Source organism: Amphiprion ocellaris, chromosome 15, assembly GCF_022539595.1.
Source record: "Amphiprion ocellaris isolate individual 3 ecotype Okinawa chromosome 15, ASM2253959v1, whole genome shotgun sequence".
NCBI lineage: Eukaryota > Metazoa > Chordata > Actinopteri > Pomacentridae > Amphiprion > Amphiprion ocellaris.
Window position 1 is genome coordinate 18617002 of NC_072780.1, and position 14139 is coordinate 18631140.

The 14139-nt window shown below is 37.2% G+C and overlaps 1 long non-coding RNA gene and 1 pseudogene across 1 annotated transcript in view; one reads left to right on the forward strand and one right to left on the reverse strand.

Annotated features, from left to right (window-relative positions):
• The window catches only part of LOC129350690 (uncharacterized), a 35252-nt gene that overhangs the window by 2016 nt on the left and 19097 nt on the right, over window positions 1-14139 (reverse strand). The window lies entirely within an intron of this gene.
• Window positions 10-8127, forward strand: LOC129350688 (protein FAM13A-like; annotated as a pseudogene).

A 14139-nucleotide genomic window follows, 5' to 3' on the forward strand; every position in this document is an offset into this window, starting at 1 on the left:
ACCAGAGCACAAGCTGATGAAGTCAGAGGAGGACCTGCCGCCTCTGACCCGCCAGCGCAGCAACACGCTGCCCAAAAGCTTCGGCTCTCAGCTGGAGAAGAAACCTCAGCAGGAGAAGGCGCCCAACCCGCCGGTGGAGAGCACGCTGGAGACCATTCTGAAGAAGCTGCAGGAGAAGAGGGAGGAGGTGAACCGCCCGAGGACATCAAGGTAAAGCTGTACGCTCTCATGGGGTGAATGAATAAAACGTCTCCAGCAAATGGATGTTACATGTAACACAAACAGCATGAATTTTAAAGACCTCAGCAGGGTTTGAATTTGTTATGGCAGAGAACCAAACATGAGGAATAAGCTCTGTTGCAACACTGAGGCCATGTTGAAACCGCAGTGACTGACTCACTTCTCGTACCCTGCTGACAGGATATGACACGGGAGCAGATCGGAGGAGAGAAAGTCGCCCTGCAGAAAGCTCTTCTCTACTACGAGAGCATACACGGCCGACCAGTAAGTCCTCCTGCAGCTCTGTATGTCGAGCAAACGAACACAGAATCCTCACCTCGTACATCTGATCTCCTGCCAGCCATGTTGGCTCAAACACAGAAGATATAGCTTCTCTACCACTTGATGGTGACCTACATCTCCAGTGAAGGGTGACTAATGTCTGCAGCCAGAGTGTGTGTGTGTGTGTGTGTGTGTGTGTGTGTGTGGGGTCAGCTTTCACTGTGTGTTCCTGTTGAAAAAATGTAAATGGATGGATGTGATTTTACTTCTGGACATTTGAAATGCCAACTTTTGTTGCCATCACAATTAAAGCAGCGGCCTCTAACCTTTTTCAGTTTTCTACAGATCGGTCATCGTGCACATAACAAATAATTATTTTTTATTTATTTTTTTTTTATTAAAAAAAATGTGCCCTAAATGAATAAAAATAGTTTTTATTTCTGAATATGTATTTACTTTTTCTTCTGTTTTAGCATCGAGTCCCTCCCTCTTTTGAAAGGAGCTCTCTAGAGATGGTAGTTTTTTATTAATTTTGGCAGCGGTTAGACTGACAGCTGAGTCCAGTGTGGGAAACAAGCACAGACAGAAGTGATGGAAAGACAATCTAGTCATTTTTCAAAATAAAACACCCTGCAGACTCCGCCGGAAAATAAAATAAACGTTTTTATTCTTTCTCTGCGGCTCAGTACTCTGTACTCACCAAAGGAAATGTATAAGCTCCACAAAAAGATTCCAAATCACTGCAGAAATTCAAATCCCCTCCAAAAACAGAAAAAATTCCCATAATAAGGCCACAAATCACCCAAAAAATATGCATCATCATCAGAAAAGATGGTAAATCACCAAAATATGTGATATTACCAGAAAAAGATGCTAAATTAACATAAAATCACCAGAAAATGATGCTGAATCAATAGAAAATGATGCAAAATTACAAGAAAAAGATGCAAAATCAATGCAAAATGATGCAAAATAACCAGAAAAGTTTCTAAATCGTCACAAAATGATGCAAAAATCACGAGAAAAAGATGCAAAATCATCACAAAAAGACCAAAAATCAGCAAAAAAAATATGCATCAGCACCAGAAAAGATGCTATATCACCAAAATATAAGTGAAATCACCAGACAAAGATGCTAAATTAACATAAAATCACCAGAAAATGATGCTAAATCAACACAAGATGATGTAAAATCACCAGAAAAGGTTCGAAATCAACACAAAATGATGCAAAATCACAAGAAAAAGATTGAAATCACCAGAAAATGACACAAAATCACCAGAAAATATACAAAATCATCACAAAATTATGCAAAATTACTAGAAAAAGATGCTAAATTAACACAAAATCACCAGAAAATGATGCTAAATCAACACAAAAAGAAGCAAAATTACCCACAAAATGCATCAACACCAGAAAAGATGCTAAATCACCAAAATATATATATATGAAATTACCAGAAAAAGATGCAAAGTCAACACAAGATGATGCGAAATTACTAGAAAAATGTGGTTGTTGACTGCTGAATTAAAGAACAACTCTGCTGAGAACTGAACTGACACATAGACTTGTATTCCTGACAATGCCATATGGGGGAATGAGCAGCCTTGGAGGAGTACTGCGCTCTCGTTTCTAGTGTTACTGCTGTCAGCCTGCAGGCTCACTCAGGACAACAGGAAGACGCTGATCTGTGTTTCCCTCTTTCCTCAGGTGACCAAAAGCGAGAGGCAGATCATGAAACCGCTGTACGACAGATACCGCCTGGTGAAGCAGATCCTGTGCAGAGCCTCCACCATCCCCGTCATAGTAAGCATCACATCTTAACCTGCCTTTACAAGCGAGCGCCGCGGATCAGCACATTGTCAAAACGTCTGCAGACACCTAATCCCGGCTCGTGCTGCTGGAACGGGCGGCAGTCATGCCACAGACGTGTGATCCACCTTTCCAGGCTCTTAAGTCCAGATTTAGCAGCTCACCGGATCCTCGGTCGTAAAGGATTCACAGGTGGCAAACTGAGGTCACGGGAAAAGACCGAGGCTCACAAGCTGTAAAGAATTAATGACAGGAAGCAGAAAATACATCCAGTTAATATTTTTAATGCAACTTATTTATGTAAAAAAATAATTCCGCTCACAGATTAATGTAAAGCTCCTCAATTATTCTTCTACTCGGATATTAAAAAAAACCATCTTTATTATGTAAGATATGATCTACATTATGGACACACAGTTCTCCCTTTACATAACCTCTAATCCCCATCATGCTGAGTGGCTCTGTAGATTATTATTTACAGCAGAGTACATGGAGCTTTCCTGGAGGCAAACAGCACAAACTAGCCCAAAAACATCAGATTTAAATGAACAAGCCTGTGCACAATGTTTGGTAAATGTCGCCTATTTTTAATTATTATTATTTTTTTGGTTTATTTTCATGTTTCTGTTCTGGTTTGCGTACACTCCTGTGAGAAAATAAACCAAATAAGTTGTGAAATGTGGCCTAATAACACTAATTTTGGATAAACACAAGTCATTTTGGACAGATTCAATCTAATTTTTGACACATTTTAGGAATTTTGGATCAGTTTTAGTCATTTGGGACATTTAGAAAAACACTTTTGAAAGGATTTTTGTCATTTTAGACTCATTTTGACAAATTTTTGTCAATTTTGCCATTTTTCTGTCATTTTGGACTCATTTTGGTTAAACCTGAGTTATCTTGGATGGATTCCACCTCATTTTAGACACAAATTAAACAAATCTTTAGGAATTTTAGAAAGTTCTCGTCATTTTAGACTATTTTTGGGTAACTGTTGACTAGATTTATGTCATTGTGGACACATTTTGATGTGAGTGCTTTCCTAGTTTTTTATTTTAATAAACACGAGGTAAAGCAGGTAAAAATATTAAATATTTCGCAAAGATTAGAGAAAGTCCTACAATGAAATGCAATCAATCATCATAGCAACTTTGACAAAGCTTAGAGCAATTCAGAGAGCTTTACAGATGATAGTAAGACCATTTAAAGAGGAAAATAAAACAGTTTAATGACAAAATGCAACAGGAAACTAGTTCACACTCTGCTGCATTAACTGTATGAACATAAATAATCGCAGTTTAGTTTCATTTCTTTTGTTGTCACCATGTCTGAATCCCAAAATCCAAATTGAAAAGATCTACAAAATGACATACATTATCAGATTTTTATTACTGCTCTTAATACTAATTTATGATGCAGTGTTCTGCCTGAAAACTTTGAACTCAAATGAGCACAAACTAGCCCAAAAATGCTAGATGTAAATGAACAAAACTATGCACAGTCTTTGGTAAATATTGCCTATTTTTATCATTATTATTTTTTTGATTGTTCTAATGTTTCTGTTCTGTTTTGCACACACTCCTCTGAGAAAATGTGGGAATTATTTATGTGTGGATAAAGGTGACGTTCAGCTGGAAAGAAAAAGAACAAAAATGAAGAACTCCTCCTCTTTAGCTCCAACTAAAAACCAAAAAATGTCACCACAATCCGAGGTGTGGTCTGAGCGTGGTTAACTCCTCCTTCTTGACCGTCACCACAGGGCTCTCCCTCCAGCAAGCGCAGAGGTCCCCTCCTTCAGCCCATTATCGAGGGTGAAACCGCACTTTTCTTCGATGACATCAAGGTGAAGAGCTGCTGCTGCCGCTTCCATAATCCGCGCACCGTCCCTCCAACCCCACCTCCCCCCTTATTTACTACCATTTACCCTCTAATGAACCCGATTGCTGCCTGTTGATTGGACGGCTGCCTGTCTGCACAGATGTGGAATCAGTAGCTGCTGATGTTTGAGTCGCTCCGCCAGTGTGATGCAGACGTGTTTTAGAGCAGGGGTGTCTAACTCATCTTAGTTCACATTCAGTCCACTTTGATCTCAAGTGATCGGTAAAATCACAGCATCATAACCTATAAATAATGATTACTCCAAAATTTTCCTCTGTTTTAGTGCAAAAAAGTTCACATTTAAGGAATTATCTTCTTACAAAACATGAACAACCTGAAATTACTTAAGAAAAATAAGTTATTAACGTAATGCCTCAGTTTATCATTTACACATTACAACTGACAGACTACAGTGTTTCTACAAAGGCACAAAACATTTAGTCACAGGTATCTGAAACTGAATGACATAGTATTTTACTTTTTACTTTTTTAAATATTAGAAAAATGAGACACAAAATGACAAAAACAAGAAACAAAACGACAAAAAATTTGACCGACATGAAACAAAACAAAAAAGCGACAAAAAAAATTAGACAAAAAGTTACAACGCGACAAAAAAATGGACATATGACAAAAACGAGACAAAAAATTACACAAATGGCACAAGCGAGACAACAAATGACAAAAGCAAGAAACAAAAGGAGAAAAACTAGAAACAAAACGCAAAAAACATGACAGACAACAAAAGTCAGACAAAAAAGACAAAAAACAACAAAACAAGACTAAATATTACAAAAATTAGACACAAAATGACAAAAACAAGAAAGAAAACGACAAAAAATTTGACCGACACGAAACAAAACAAAAAACAGACAAAAAATTAGACAAAAAGTTACAACGCGACAAAAAAATGGACATATGACAAAAACGAGACAAAAAATTACACAAATGACACAAACGAGGCAACAAATGACAAAAGCAAGAAACAAAATGACAAAAACTAGAAACACAAAAAACATGACAAACAACAAAAGTCAGACAAAAAAGACAAAAAACAACAAAAACAAGACTAAATATTACAAAAGTGAGACACAAAATGACAAACGAACAATGAACAATCTAGTATTTTACTTTATGATCAAAATAACGTCATGGTCTAGAAATGATTTTAAATTTATAGTTTTACAAATGTACAATTTATAGTTAAGTCCTCTGGAGGGCCGCATGTTTGACACCCCTGTTTTAGATGGTGCAATAACATCAGTTAGTGAAAAGAAAAGTCTGGTCAGTCGGAAGGATCTTTGAGGTTTCTTTCACGTTGATGATTTGAAGCTGGCTCGGACTCACATTAACTCCGTCTAATGAGTAACGACTGGAATCACAAACGAGGAGCATCGAGGTGCATTCTGCTGCTCTACCCTGATGATTTATAACAGCTGTCCACTAACACGCACGACCCTAATGCACGGCAGCGTCTCAGCCCGGCCGCCCGGCACACAGCGCCGCCTTTTAACCCTCTGACCTCTCCGTAATCTCTTCCCAGGAGGAGGAAGACGGCTCGGAGGACGACGGAGACTCGAAGACTCAGTTCACCGTGACCGTCCGACCCGACCTCAGCGTGCTCGGCTTCCTGGACCACATGGAGGAGGAAGTGGACGGTTTCATCTCACCCGTGGATGAACTCTCGCCCTCCAAGAACACGACGGACATGAGGCTGTCCAACCTGCACTCGGCCACCACGTAAGACAGACAGGACTGTTGTTAAAGTAACTAAGGTCGTTTGAAAATATTTTTTGCTACTTTATGATTCTACGTCACTGCATTTAATTTAGTCGACATTTATCAGACACAAATCACAGCAGCATAGAATGTGTCCATTTAATATAGATGTACCCACAAACAAAATGACCTTGTACTGAGCACAGGTGTGTGTTATGCATGTGTACATTATGTACGGATACCGAATCGCGTGACCTAAATATGTATGAGGCGGCAGGAAATGATGAGACTCAGAAACACCCCCATAATTTAATCAATTGTTCCTTGTATTATTTCCGATGGATAAGTCCTGATAAGTCCACGGCGGTGAATTTGTAGTAGAATAACAATCATGTGATCATCAGCAGGCAGCTGATGTAGCGTTCACTTGTTGTCATAGTTACAGTGACGCTGTGCCGCTATCTGGCAGTGATACAGAAATCTACAACAAATCCGTGGATCCAGACTATAAGCTGCATCACTGCCAAAATCTAATCACTTGGTCCTTGTGCCATTTCTGACCTTCTCTGAAAATTTCATCCAAATCCGTTTGTCCGTTTTAGAGTAATGTTGCGAACAGACAGATGGACAAACGTATGCCAATCGTCACATAACTCTACCATGTTCCTTGGTTGAGTAAAAAAAATACCCAGAAACCACTTGGGGTTCAGAGGGTTTAATACTTTAAACACAATTTGATGAAATCACTTATAATTCAGGGTTTTCACTCCCTTGCTGCTTCAGTTAAACTATAAAATAGCTGCAGTGTGAGATCTTAAAATTTTAAAGATCTCCTCCTGTTTCCTTCACAGGCGGGAACTTCTGGAGCAGCTCCAGGAGACGAGGGAGGACAAAAAGAGGATCCGCAAGAACCTGAAAGAGTTCGAGGAGCAGTTTTTCAGGCAAAACGGAAGGTAGGAGAAAAAAAAAAGAAGCCACAAGAGAGACGGTGAGCAGAGTTTTTCCACCGCAGATCCTGATGTTTGCTGTCCTGTTCCCATAGAAACGTCCAGAAGGAGGACCGCTCCCCGCTGGCAGTGGAGTACAACGAATACAAGCACATTAAAGCCAAGCTGCGGCTGCTGGAAGTCCTCATCAGCAAAAGAGACTCCACTAAGTTCATCTGAGAATAAAGGACTCTAAGAGGACTCGGTCTCCAGTCGAACACATCTCACTCTGCTGGGGAATTTAAAAAAACATCGGCTTCTCATTGTCGCTGCTCTGGAAACAGCCCACCTGTAAGCCTGTTAATCCGTTCCGTCGAGCACAGCGGGGTTTTCCTCCGACGCCCGCGGAGAACCGGCGACCCGCGACTGATTTAAGCGACACCAAGTCACCTGCTTCACCTGAAATCTTCGGGTTTTTTTCCCCACCGGACCTCACCTTAAAGCAACACGCACAAATAACCCCAATCACTCTTGTATCGCTGATAATTTATTTCTATCCTGTTGAGAGTTTTTAACAGAAATGTTATTTTTCCTCGAGCTTAACTGTAGAAGTCTTAAAAAAAAACCACAAACCTTGGTAATTAAAATAATAGATATAATGCTATTTTTGAAGAAGGACTTTGTGATTAAGATGTTTGTGTATTTTTGTAAGGGAGACGTTACTATTTGTATCAGTATTCACTTAATGAGTAGTTTGAAATGATCTCGTGTTGCTTCTCTAGAAGTCCAATCAAACACTTGCTCACGAAAAGAAGTGTTTTTCCTCTCGTTCACTACAACCCAAAGACAGCAAACAGCGAACCAAAAAGGCTCAAATGTTCATCTCGTCCAGTAAAACGGCTTCCTTTTGTGACCACTGGTACCATGTTCAGCATTCGACTGTATATTTTCTGCTTTTCCCCACATTTACTTCACGTCTAATAAGCTATTCTCGTCGTTGAATCACTGGTATGTGTGTAACACTGACAAGGCCATTAGCGGGGCAGGAATGGTCGCTAAAAGCCGCGGTGTTTCCTCCTCATCTGTTCTGTTGTAAATATGGATGTTTGTTTACATTTCTGTGAGCGTACTTCTTCCTCTCTTTCTCCAAAATGGATGATTATCAGTTTGAGTTTTGTTTTTACTGAATGTAAACACTGGCCAGGCTTAAGGAATTTTGAGTGTGTACATTTTAGTACATAAATTGTATTTTGTATATAACATGAATGAAATCATATTTTTACTGACATTTCTTGGCTCCGTGGTTTTTCTTTCCGAATGTGAATATTTTAACGTTATTTTTAGGGACGTGTTTTGATAACAGCGTAGAAACCACCCAAAAATCAACATAAACAAAGATAACACTAGCGGACAAATCATTCACGGGTGTCAAACATGAGGCCCGTGGGCCAAAAGCAGCCCTCCAGAGGGTCCAATCCGGCCCGTGGGACGACTTTGTAAAGTGTAAAAATTACAGAGAAGACATTAACTGCAGATTGTCAATTTGCAAAACTATAAATTTTGAATAATTCCTAGACCATGACAAGTTGCTTTGATCATAAAGTAAAATACTAGATTGTTCATTGTTCTTTTGTCGTTTTGGGTCTTATTTTTGTCTTTTTTTTATCTGACTTTTGATGTTTGTCTCATGTTTTTGTTGTTTTGTGTTTCCTTTTCCTCTCACTTGTGTTTTTAGTCCTAATTATGTCATTTTGTGTTTCCTTTATTTGTTGTTCTGTTTCTCGTTTTTGTCATTTTGTCTTTTATTGTCTTGCTGGTGTTGTCTACGTTTTTTGTCATTTTGTTTTTCGCTTTTGTTATTTTTTGTCTCATTTGTGTAATTTTTTGTCACGTTTGTCCATTTTTTGTTGCTTTGTAACTTTTGTCTCTTTTGTGTCGTTTGTCTCATTTTGTAATATTTTGCCTTTTTGTTTTGTTTGTCTGACTTGTGTCATTTTGATCATAAAGTAAAATACTATATCATTCAGTTCCAGATGACTAAATGTTTTATGCCTTTGTAGATCTCTGTGATCTGTAAGTTGTAATGTATAAATGAATGATAACTGAGGGATAATATTGTTAAAACGGAATTTATTTTTATTAAGAAATTTCAGGTTGTTTCATAATGTTCTGTTAAAAGATAATTCCTCAAATGTTCACATTTTTGCACTAAAACTAAAAGGAAACATTTGGGGTTGTGGTTATTTATAGGTCATCATGCTCTGATTTTACTGGTCCGACCCTGAAATTGAGCTGAATGTGGTCCCTGAACTAAAATGAGTTTGACACTCCTTGTTTAAAGTAACTCTGATTATGAGAGAAGAGCTCTAATATGACACCAAATTCCTTAATTCTTAGTATAAAAATCCATGAATAAACCCAATAATATTGATTAAATTAAACCATTTTTGATTGCCTTTTTTATGCAACATTTAATAGACAAATTGTTTGCAAGGCTTCAGGAGTTTTTAAGAGGAAAAGAAACACAAACTTAAAAACCATGATCCCTTAATTTGTACACTAAATCTTCATTTCCTGGCTTTAGAGTTTATTTAATTTTTAAAAATTAAGTAATTATCTCACGCCTGAATGTGCTTCAATTAAAATTTTAATTTAGTACTTCTAAAATAAAAGTTAATGACTAGTTTTCATAGAGTTGTACATTTTAAGTAAAAAAAAAAAAAAAAAAAAGAACCAAGCTGATCTGTAGCGCAGACAGGGCAGTGTGGATGGAGGAACTACACTCTAAGAAATTTCCCTGTAAATTCACAGTAAAGAGCTGGCAGCAAAAGTTGCCAGCAGAGCACTGTTATTCTACAGTAAACCTACTGTATCCTACAACAACAGTTTATTACTTTAAAAAAAATTACAGTATTATGATGTTTAGAGTTTATGCTTACAGTATATTACTGTCAGTATGTTGGTGCCATTATACTGTTATTTTACTGTTTGTACTATAATCTTCATAAACAGTTTATTACTGTAAAACTGATATCAGAGAATGAGATGATATGAAGTGATAACATTGCTGAAAACTAATGATTTAAAAATGTCACATCTCAAAATGAAAGCCCCGGGAAATAGCATAGCATAGAAATGGCTCAGACAAGAGATGACTTTTCAACATTCAGCTTTTATTAAAGGCAACTCTGTATCAAACATATTTCAAAAACTGACTTATTTAACCCATTAAATTTTAGTAACATACAATCATTTCCTCATGGTGAAGGTTCCATTGTGCATGTTCTAGTTCAGGTACACTGAGTTTGGATTTCCATTTTTCCTGAACTGTAACGAAAGATATCTATATATCATTTAAATTATTTAATACTGCATTGAACACATTCAGCAGCTAACAAATTTCAAGTCTTGCAAAATAAAATCTACAAAAAAATTAATGATGTTTAACATGTCAACAATCTGTTTAAAAATTGCACATCACATTTCAGGTACTCTGCCTTCAGAATCAGTCTTTCATAACTCATGATCATGTTCAATAAATACCACATCATGGAACAAACCTGGAACTTCAAAACTGAGACACATGGACTGAAGTATTTTATACTGAACCGAAGACAATACTGAGACTTGTTACCTTAAAATGACAACCTGAACATCTGGTTGCAGACTGGGCTTTTCCTTTGTGAAAGTGAGGTTCTGTGTGGAGAGGTGCTGTGGGTTTACATGAAGTCCACTCAGAGTCCATGAGTCTTTTTATAAAGGAGGCTACATGAGGATTTACAGTAGATGCCTTTTCTGGAGCAGCTTCCTGACCTCTTGAACATCACCTTCTCCTGGCTGGCCTTTGTTCCCCTCTCAGGGTTGATACCAAGGAAGCACCTACAATGAAATGACAAAGAAAGAGTATATTAGGTGTGGTAGGCAAAGATCCCTTAAACTTAATATGGAACTCTGTCACATTCATCAAAAAAAACAAACAAACTAACAAAAAAACCAGGAAACTAAAATTATTAAGCAAAACAGAGGCTTCCACTTATAACGGCTATTTAGTTCAGTACACATTTAAATCTAATTTTTGCAGCTGTCTGCAAAACAAGCAAATTTACTTTTCCTAAGTGGAGAGAAAAGCAACATGACACATCCTGCAAACTTTTTTTAAAACTTGAAATACATGGAGGACTAAATGTGCCAAAATTAAATAAATAAATACACCATTAAATAATTAATTAAATATGTCACTAATTAAAATTGGAATTAAATATGTCATTAATTAATTAAAATTGGAATTAAATACATAAATGTGTTATTAAATATGTCATTAATTCATTAAAATAGCAATTCCTTTTAGGTAAAAAAAAAACATATTATTTCACTATTTAATTATTTCATGGTCCTTGTGTTGCAGTGGATCATGAATTTATTTTATCTGTCAACCTCGCCGTCAAAGTCGGTGGGCGGATCCTAACACCTGATTGGTTACCCTGCACATCAAGTCAAGGCAAATCGATTCCAGGTAATGGATTGATGCAGAGCTTGTGAACACATTCCGATACACTGGGTGGCGCTATTCACCTCTACGTTGGTTTGGATTAAACAAACTTTATTGGCAACCGCTAAAGACTCGGTCCTCTACCCCAAATGTTGATACAGCGCGGTGCAAGACAACATTTCCTTTAGCGTTTCCTTTAGCACCTACTCGGCGCGGCACGGCTCGCCACTACTGTACTGGACTCGGCTCGTCTCGGTTTAGTTGTTTTTCCATCACATTGAGTACCACCTCATCGTGGGTGGAGTCGTCATAGCACGGCGGACCGAAAGTCGCTTACCGCCATTTGTGTGCGACACAAACGCAACACAACAATGTACATGGAGGCGATGGTTCACCTGCTGCTCGGTCTGTGGCTTTCTGTCAGATTCAAAGTAATAGAAGAGTCGGAGAAAGCTGAGAGCGGCGAGTCGAAACACTCAGGAGACACACAGGAGAGTTTGGGAGGCGATGCAGCAGTATCAAGCCGAAGACAAGACGATACGAACTAAATGACATATGAGGGTAAGCTAATGCTAGTTCGCTAGCTATCGTGTATCAGTCCTGTGAACGACCCTGTAATGGCTGCAGTTTGTCGCTATTAGGTATTAAAATATGTAAGTTAGGTAAAGTTGGCAAGGTATTCACAGATTCGAACTTCCGGCATCAATAACTCATGGGATATACGTTGTAAAAACATAAACAATGCCTCTTTCCCATCGTTGTAAGCTAGACAATGTGCTACAAGGCCAGTTTTATCAAAGTCGCTGTCTTTCAAGCTGCAGAAATAACATTGATGTCTATGAGCAGCTGGCTGTGCAACGAGTGAACAGGGACCGTCTGCAAATAGCAAAACCGCTGCAACAGCGAAGAGAGACACTACACAAATATTCAATTACTTTTATACACTGTAGTGTCACCAAATTTACTGCAGCCATCAATTGTCTCCTGCTGGTCATACTACAACTCTTGGTTTGATACTAAATACAAAATCTGAATTTTAAGGAATTTTTATTATTTTATTATTATTTTATTAAGTCATAAAATTCAGTAACTTCACTCTTATATACTGTAGTGTCACCAAAAATCACTGGAGCCATCAGCTGTCTCCTGCTGGTCATACTACAACTCTTGGTTTGGTAATAAATTAAAAATCTGAATTTTAAGTTTTTTTTTATTTTCTTATTATTTTATTAGTGATAAAATTCAATAACTTCACTCTTATGAACTGCAGAAAGATTACACTCTGTCTAACTATCAGTTGGCTCCTGTTGATCATACTGCAACTCTTGGTTTGATATTTAACTATTTTTCATGATTTTAAGGATTTTTTTTATTAGTAATGAAATTGTTGTTATATATCTCAAATATTTTTTGTTGTAAGATAAAAGTGCTCATCCATTTTTTTGGTAGATTGTGGAACATTAATAACCAAAAGTAACTGAATTTTATTTTATTTGGGTTGTTTATTGCCATGTGAAGTTGTGCACACTATTTAGTGTGCAGCTTGTGTGTGAAGTTTAAGGATTGTGAGTAAATCAGCTTTGATGGCTCTTCTCTTGATGTATGTGGTGCTATATTTTTAGATCCACAGTGCACCTGTTTGTCCAAATACATGATACTGAATAGTAATGGAACTTGGAATCCTCATCAAATACAGGATCAGATAACAGTAATATACCAAACTAAACTGTTTAGACTGTCTCCTCAAGTACTGACGATTGGGAAGAAAGACAATAAGATGCCTTCTTACAAGGCTGCAGCGTTAACTGATTCATTTAAACCATAATGTTAAACAGCTAATAATATTTTCCAAGTTAAGGACTGTATGGACAATACTTGGAAGAAAAAACGTGAAGGTATGATCAGTAGGACCTTTTGATGATTGGATGGAGTTTATTTTTTCTGCAGTGTTTAAGAGTAAAGTGATTGAATTTTATTTACTACAAAAATTCCTTAAAATTCAGATTTTTTTTTAATATCAAACCAAGGGTTGTGGTATGACAATCAGGAACCAACTGATGGCTCCAGTGATTTTGGTGACAATACAATGTATGAGTGAAGTTATTGAATTTGATTACTAAAAATTCCTTAAAATTATTTTTTTTTAATTTAATGTCAAACCAAGTGTTGTAGTATGATCAACAGGAGACAACTGATGGCTCCAGTGATTTTGGTGACACTACAGTAAACAAGAGTGAAGTTATTGAATTTTATGACTAATAAAATAATAAAAATTCATTAAAATTCAGATTTTTTTTTTTAAATGTCAAACCAAGAGTTGTAGTATGACAATCAGGAGCCATCTGATGGCTCCAATAATTTTGGTGACACTACAGTACATAAGAGTGAAGTTATTGAGTTTTATTATTAATAAAACAATACTAAAAAAATGAAAATTCCTTAAAATTCAGATTTTGTATTTAGTATCAAACCAAGAGTTGTAGTATGACCAGCAGGAGACAATTGAAGGCTCCAGTGATTTTGGTGATACTACAGTAAACAAGAGTGAAGTTATTGAATTTTATGACTAATAAAATAATAAAAATTCCTTAAAATTCAGATTTTGTATTTAGTGTCAAACCAAGAGTTGTAGTATGACCAGCAGGAGACAACTGATGGCTGCAGTAAATTTGGTGACACTACAGTGTATAAAAGTAATTGTAATATTTGTGTAGTGTCTCTCTTCGCTGTTGCAGCGGTTTTGCTATTTGCAGACGGTCCCTGTTCACTCGTTGCACAGCCAGCTGTGCATAGACGTCAATGTAATTTCTG